Genomic DNA, 6,334 nt, shown 5'->3' on the forward strand with positions numbered 1-6,334 from the left:
AGATTCCTTGAGCGACATAGAATAATAAAGAAACAGGGATTATTTTCTTGTATACTTTTTACCCCAAAAGCAGCTTTGAAATATGACTTTATAGGTACCATTGTAACTTTGTCATTTCAAAGCGCTCTATTGACAATCGTTGCCAGAAATGCTGGCTTGCCTGACTGACACCAGCAACAAGGTTGGATTCTTACCCAGTACCTTGCGTCTGAGTCCTCAGATGGTTGGATCTTCTTAAAAACCTATAGCCCAACGTGGGGCTCTAACCCACGACCCTGAGATTAAGAGTCTCATGCTCTACCGACTGAGCTAGTCAGGCTTGTGGATGGTGCATATTTCAAGATTTTTTGCCACAAAATATATTGGAAAAAGATGAGGAATTGATCATACAAAGCGGGGGATTATAATTCATTAACTCACGTCTGTGTCATGCTCTTCCCACTGAGCTAGTCGGGCTTGTGTTCTTATTACATATCAAGATTCCTTGAGCGACATAGAATTACGAAGAAACAGGGATTATTTTCTTGTATACTTTAAACCCTAAAAGCAGCTTTGAAATATGACTTTATAGGTACCATTGTTACTTTGTCATTTCAAAGGGCTCTATTGACGATCGTTGCCAGAGATGCTGGCTTGCCTGACAGACACCAGCAACAAGGTTAGATTCTTACTCAGTACCTTTCGTGTGAGTCCTCAAATGGTTGGATCTTCTTAAAAACCTACAGCCCAACGTGGAACTCGAACCCACGACCCTGAGATTAAGAGTCTCATGCTCTACCGACTGAGCTAGTCAGGCTTGTGGATGGTGGATATTTCAAGATTTTTTGGCAGGAAAATATATTGGAAAAAGATGAGTAATTGATCATACAAAGGTAGGGATTATAATTCATTAACTCACATTTGTGTCATGCTCTACCCACTGAGCTAGTTGGGCTTGTGTTCTCATTACATATCAAGATTTCTTGAGCAATATAGAATAATAAAAAACAGGGAATATTTTCTTGTGTTCATTTTACCCAAAAACAGCTTTGAAATATGACTTTATAGGTACCATTGTAACTTTGTCATTTCAAAGCGCTCTATTGACAATCGTTGCCAGAAATGCTGGCTTGCCTGACTGACACCAGCAACAAGGTTGGATTCTTACTCAGTACCTTGCGTCTGAGTCCTCAAATAATCGATCTTCTTAAAAACCTATAGCCCAACGTGGGGCTCGAACCCACATCCCTGAGATTAAGAGTCTCATGCTCTACCGACTGAGCTAGTCAGGCTTGTGGATGGTGCATATTTCAAGATTTTTTGCCACAAAATATATTGGAAAAAGATGAGGAATTGATCATACAAAGGTGGGGATTATAATTCATTAACTCACGTCTGTGTCATGCTCTTCCCACTGAGCTAGTCGGGCTTGTGTTCTAATTACATATCAAGATTCCTTGAGCGACATAGAATTACGAAGAAACAGGGATTATTTTCTTGTATACTTTTTACCCTAAAAGCAGCTTTGAAATATGACTTTATAGGTACCATTGTAACTTTGTCATTTCAAAGCGCTCTATTGACAATCGTTGCCAGAAATGCTGGCTTGCCTGACTGACACCAGCAACAAGGTTGGATTCTTACTCAGTACCTTGCGTCTGAGTCCTCAAATAATCGATCTTCTTAAAAACCTATAGCCCAACGTGGGGCTCGAACCCACGACCCTGAGATTAAGAGTCTCATGCTCTACCGACTGAGCTAGTCAGGCTTGTGGAGGGTGCATATTTCAAGATTTTTTGCCACAAAATATATTGGAAAAAGATGAGGAATTGATCATACAAAGGTGGGGATTATAATTCATTAACTCACGTCTGTGTCATGCTCTTCCCACTGAGCTAGTCGGGCTTGTGTTCTAATTACATATCAAGATTTCTTGAGCAATATAGAATAATAAAAAACAGGGATTATTTTCTTGTGTACATTTTACCCAAAAACAGCTTTGAAATATGACTTTATAGGTACCATTGTAACTTTGTCATTTCAAAGCGCTCTATTGACAATCGTTGCCAGAAATGCTGGCTTGCCTGACTGACACCAGCAACAAGGTTGGATTCTTACTCAGTACCTTGCGTCTGAGTCCTCAAATAATCGATCTTCTTAAAAACCTATAGCCCAACGTGGGGCTCGAACCCACGACCCTGAGATTAAGAGTCTCATGCTCTACCGACTGAGCTAGTCAGGCTTGTGGAGGGTGCATATTTCAAGATTTTTTGGCAGGAAAATATATTGGAAAAAGATGAGTAATTGATCATACAAAGGTAGGGATTATAATTCATTAACTCACGTCTGTGTCATGCTCTACCCACTGAGCTAGTCGGGCTTGTGTTCTAATTACATATCAAGATTCCTTGAGCGACATAGAATTACAAAGAAACAGGGATTATTTTCTTGTATACTTTTTACCCCAAAAGCAGCTTTGAAATATGACTTTATAGGTACCATTGTTACTTTGACATTTCAAAGGGCTCTACTGACAATCGTTGCCAGAGATGCTGGCTTGCCTGACTGACACCAGCAACAAGGTTGGATTCTTACTCAGTACCTTGCGTCTGAGTCCTCAAATAATCGATCTTCTTAAAAACCTATAGCCCAACGTGGGGCTCGAACCCACGACCCTGAGATTAAGAGTCTCATGCTCTACCGACTGAGCTAGTCAGGCTTGTGGAGGGTGCATATTTTAAGATTTTTTGGCAGGAATATATATTGGAAAAAGATGAGTAATTGATCATACAAAGGTAGGGATTATAATTCATTAACTCACATTTTTGTCATGCTCTACCCACTGAGCTAGTCGGGCTTGTGTTCTAATTACATATCAAGATTCCTTTAGCAACATAGAATTAAAACAAAACAGGGATTATTTTCTTGTATACTTTTTACCCCAAAAGCAGCTTTGAAATATGACTTTATAGGTACCATTGTTACTTTGACATTTCAAAGGGCTCTATTGACAATCGTTGCCAGAAATGCTGGCTTGCCTGACTGACACCAGCAACAAGGTTGGATTCTTACCCAGTACCTCGCGTCTGAGTCCTCAAATGGTTGGATCTTCTTAAAAACCTATAGCCCAACGTGGGGCTCGAACCCACGACCCTGAGATTAAGAGTCTCATGCTCTACCGACTGAGCTAGTCAGGCTTGTGGATGGTGCATATTTCAAGATTTTTTGCCACAATATATATTGATAAAAGATGAGGAATTGATCATACAAAGGTAGGGATTATAATTCATTAACTCACGTCTGTGTCATGCTCTACCCACTGAGCTAGTCGGGCTTGTGTTCTAATTACATATCAAGATTCCTTGAGCGACATAGAATTACAAAGAAACAGGGATTATTTTCTTGCATACTTTTTACCCCAAAACAGCTTTGAAATATGACTTTATAGGTACCATTGTTACTTTGACATTTCAAAGGGCTCTACTGACAATCGTTGCCAGAAATGCTGGCTTGCCTGACTGACACCAGCAACCAGGTTGGATTCTTACTCAGTACCTTGCGTCTGAGTCCTCAAATAATGGATCTTCTTAAAAACCTATAGCCCAACGTGGGGCTCGAACCCACGACCCTGAGATTAAGAGTCTCATGCTCTACCGACTGAGCTAGTCAGGCTTGTGGATGGTGCATATTTCAAGATTTTTTGCCACAATATATATTGATAAAAGATGAGGAATTGATCATACAAAGGTAGGGATTATAATTCATTAACTCACGTCTGTGTCATGCTCTACCCACTGAGCTAGTCGGGCTTGTGTTCCAATTACATATCAAGATTCCTTGAGCGACATAGAATAATAAAGAAACAGGGATTATTTTCTTGTATACTTTTTACCCCAAAAGCAGCTTTGAAATATGACTTTATAGGTACCATTGTTACTTTGACATTTCAAAGGGCACTATTGACAATCGTTGCCAGAAATGCTGGCTTGCCTGACTGACACCAGCAACAAGGTTGGATTCTTACCCAGTACCTTGCGTCTGAGTCCTCAGATGGTTGGATCTTCTTAAAAACCTATAGCCCAACGTGGGGCTCGAACCCACGACCCTGAGATTAAGAGTCTCATGCTCTACCGACTGAGCTAGTCAGGCTTGTGGAGGGTGCATATTTCAAGATTTTTTGCCACAAAATATATTGGAAAAAGATGAGGAATTGATCATACAAAGGTGGGGATTATAATTCATTAACTCACGTCTGTGTCATGCTCTTCCCACTGAGCTAGTCGGGCTTGTGTTCTCATTACATATCAAGATTCCTTGAGCGACATAGAATTACGAAGAAACAGGGATTATTTTCTTGTATACTTTAAACCCTAAAAGCAGCTTTGAAATATGACTTTATAGGTACCATTGTTACTTTGTCATTTCAAAGGGCTCTATTGACGATAGTTGCCAGAGATGCTGGCTTGCCTGACAGACACCAGCAACAAGGTTAGATTCTTACTCAGTACCTTTCGTGTGAGTCCTCAAATGGTTGGATCTTCTTAAAAACCTACAGCCCAACGTGGAACTCGAACCCACGACCCTGAGATTAAGAGTCTCATGCTCTACCGACTGAGCTAGTCAGGCTTGTGGATGGTGCATATTTCAAGATTTTTTGGCAGGAAAATATATTGGAAAAAGATGAGTAATTGATCATACAAAGGTAGGGATTATAATTCATTAACTCACATTTGTGTCATGCTCTACCCACTGAGCTAGTTGGGCTTGTGTTCTCATTACATATCAAGATTTCTTGAGCAATATAGAATAATAAAAAACAGGGAATATTTTCTTGTGTTCATTTTACCCAAAAACAGCTTTGAAATATGACTTTATAGGTACCATTGTAACTTTGTCATTTCAAAGCGCTCTATTGACAATCGTTGCCAGAAATGCTGGCTTGCCTGACTGACACCAGCAACAAGGTTGGATTCTTACTCAGTACCTTGCGTCTGAGTCCTCAAATAATCGATCTTCTTAAAAACCTATAGCCCAACGTGGGGCTCGAACCCACGACCCTGAGATTAAGAGTCTCATGCTCTACCGACTGAGCTAGTCAGGCTTGTGGATGGTGCATATTTCAAGATTTTTTGCCACAAAATATATTGGAAAAAGATGAGGAATTGATCATACAAAGGTGGGGATTATAATTCATTAACTCACGTCTGTGTCATGCTCTTCCCACTGAGCTAGTCGGGCTTGTGTTCTAATTACATATCAAGATTCCTTGAGCGACATAGAATTACGAAGAAACAGGGATTATTTTCTTGTATACTTTTTACCCTAAAAGCAGCTTTGAAATATGACTTTATAGGTACCATTGTTACTTTGTCATTTCAAAGGGCTCCATTGACGATCGTTGCCAGAGATGCTGGCTTGCCTGACAGACACCAGCAACAAGGTTAGATTCTTACTCAGTACCTTTCGTGTGAGTCCTCAAATGGTTGGATCTTCTTAAGAACCTACAGCCCAACGTGGGACTCGAACCCACGACCCTGAGATTAAGAGTCTCATGCTCTACCGACTGAGCTAGTCAGGCTTGTGGAGGGTGCATATTTCAAGATTTCTTTGTGACAAAATATATTGGACAAAGACGAGTAATTGATCATACAAAGGTAGGGATTATAATTCATTAACTCACATTTGTGTCATGCTCTACCCACTGAGCTAGTTGGGCTTGTGTTCTCATTACATATCAAGATTTCTTGAGCAATATAGAATAATAAAAAACAGGGAATATTTTCTTGTGTACATTTTACCCAAAAACAGCTTTGAAATATGACTTTATAGGTACCATTGTAACTTTGTCATTTCAAAGCGCTCTATTGACAATCGTTGCCAGAAATGCTGGCTTGCCTGACTGACACCAGCAACAAGGTTGGATTCTTACTCAGTACCTTGCGTCTGAGTCCTCAAATAATCGATCTTCTTAAAAACCTATAGCCCAACGTGGGGCTCGAACCCACGACCCTGAGATTAAGAGTCTCATGCTCTACCGACTGAGCTAGTCAGGCTTGTGGATGGTGCATATTTCAAGATTTTTTGGCACATAATATATTGGAAAAAGATGAGTAATTGATCATACAAAGGTAGGGATTATAATTCATTAACTCACGTCTGTGTCATGCTCTACCCACTGAGCTTGTTGGGCTTGTGTTCCAATTACATATCAAGATTCCTTGAGCGACATAGAACTAAAAAGAAACAGGGATTATTTTCTTGTATACTTTTTACCCCAAAAGTATCTTTGAAATATGATTTTGTAGGTACCATTGTTACTTTGTCATTTCAAAGGGCTCTATTGACGAGCCTGAGA

At 40.0% G+C, this 6,334-nt stretch overlaps 12 non-coding genes across 12 annotated transcripts; all 12 read right to left on the reverse strand.

Moving 5' to 3' along the window:
* Positions 1–246: 246 nt before the first annotated feature.
* trnak-cuu (transfer RNA lysine (anticodon CUU)) lies at positions 247–319 on the reverse strand. The gene has a single exon. It is a non-coding gene; the product is annotated as a tRNA-Lys (tRNA).
* Positions 320–723: 404 nt separating this feature from the next.
* trnak-cuu (transfer RNA lysine (anticodon CUU)) lies at positions 724–796 on the reverse strand. Its single transcript has one exon. It is a non-coding gene; the product is annotated as a tRNA-Lys (tRNA).
* Positions 797–1,198: 402 nt separating this feature from the next.
* Positions 1,199–1,271, reverse strand: trnak-cuu (transfer RNA lysine (anticodon CUU)). Its single transcript has one exon. It is a non-coding gene; the product is annotated as a tRNA-Lys (tRNA).
* A 403-nt stretch (positions 1,272–1,674) lies between these two features.
* trnak-cuu (transfer RNA lysine (anticodon CUU)) lies at positions 1,675–1,747 on the reverse strand. Its single transcript has one exon. It is a non-coding gene; the product is annotated as a tRNA-Lys (tRNA).
* A 401-nt stretch (positions 1,748–2,148) lies between these two features.
* Positions 2,149–2,221, reverse strand: trnak-cuu (transfer RNA lysine (anticodon CUU)). Its single transcript has one exon. It is a non-coding gene; the product is annotated as a tRNA-Lys (tRNA).
* A 404-nt stretch (positions 2,222–2,625) lies between these two features.
* On the reverse strand, positions 2,626–2,698 carry trnak-cuu (transfer RNA lysine (anticodon CUU)). Its single transcript has one exon. It is a non-coding gene; the product is annotated as a tRNA-Lys (tRNA).
* Positions 2,699–3,103: 405 nt separating this feature from the next.
* Positions 3,104–3,176, reverse strand: trnak-cuu (transfer RNA lysine (anticodon CUU)). Its single transcript has one exon. It is a non-coding gene; the product is annotated as a tRNA-Lys (tRNA).
* A 402-nt stretch (positions 3,177–3,578) lies between these two features.
* Positions 3,579–3,651, reverse strand: trnak-cuu (transfer RNA lysine (anticodon CUU)). Its single transcript has one exon. It is a non-coding gene; the product is annotated as a tRNA-Lys (tRNA).
* A 404-nt stretch (positions 3,652–4,055) lies between these two features.
* On the reverse strand, positions 4,056–4,128 carry trnak-cuu (transfer RNA lysine (anticodon CUU)). Its single transcript has one exon. It is a non-coding gene; the product is annotated as a tRNA-Lys (tRNA).
* An 879-nt stretch (positions 4,129–5,007) lies between these two features.
* On the reverse strand, positions 5,008–5,080 carry trnak-cuu (transfer RNA lysine (anticodon CUU)). Its single transcript has one exon. It is a non-coding gene; the product is annotated as a tRNA-Lys (tRNA).
* A 404-nt stretch (positions 5,081–5,484) lies between these two features.
* trnak-cuu (transfer RNA lysine (anticodon CUU)) lies at positions 5,485–5,557 on the reverse strand. Its single transcript has one exon. It is a non-coding gene; the product is annotated as a tRNA-Lys (tRNA).
* Positions 5,558–5,959: 402 nt separating this feature from the next.
* trnak-cuu (transfer RNA lysine (anticodon CUU)) lies at positions 5,960–6,032 on the reverse strand. Its single transcript has one exon. It is a non-coding gene; the product is annotated as a tRNA-Lys (tRNA).
* Positions 6,033–6,334: the final 302 nt, after the last annotated feature.

The sequence above is a fragment of the Genypterus blacodes genome, unplaced genomic scaffold (genome assembly GCF_046128005.1).
Source record: "Genypterus blacodes isolate CSIRO-AG114 ecotype Tasmania unplaced genomic scaffold, CSIRO-AGI_Gbla_v1 ptg000029l_1, whole genome shotgun sequence".
Taxonomy (NCBI): domain Eukaryota; kingdom Metazoa; phylum Chordata; class Actinopteri; order Ophidiiformes; family Ophidiidae; genus Genypterus; species Genypterus blacodes.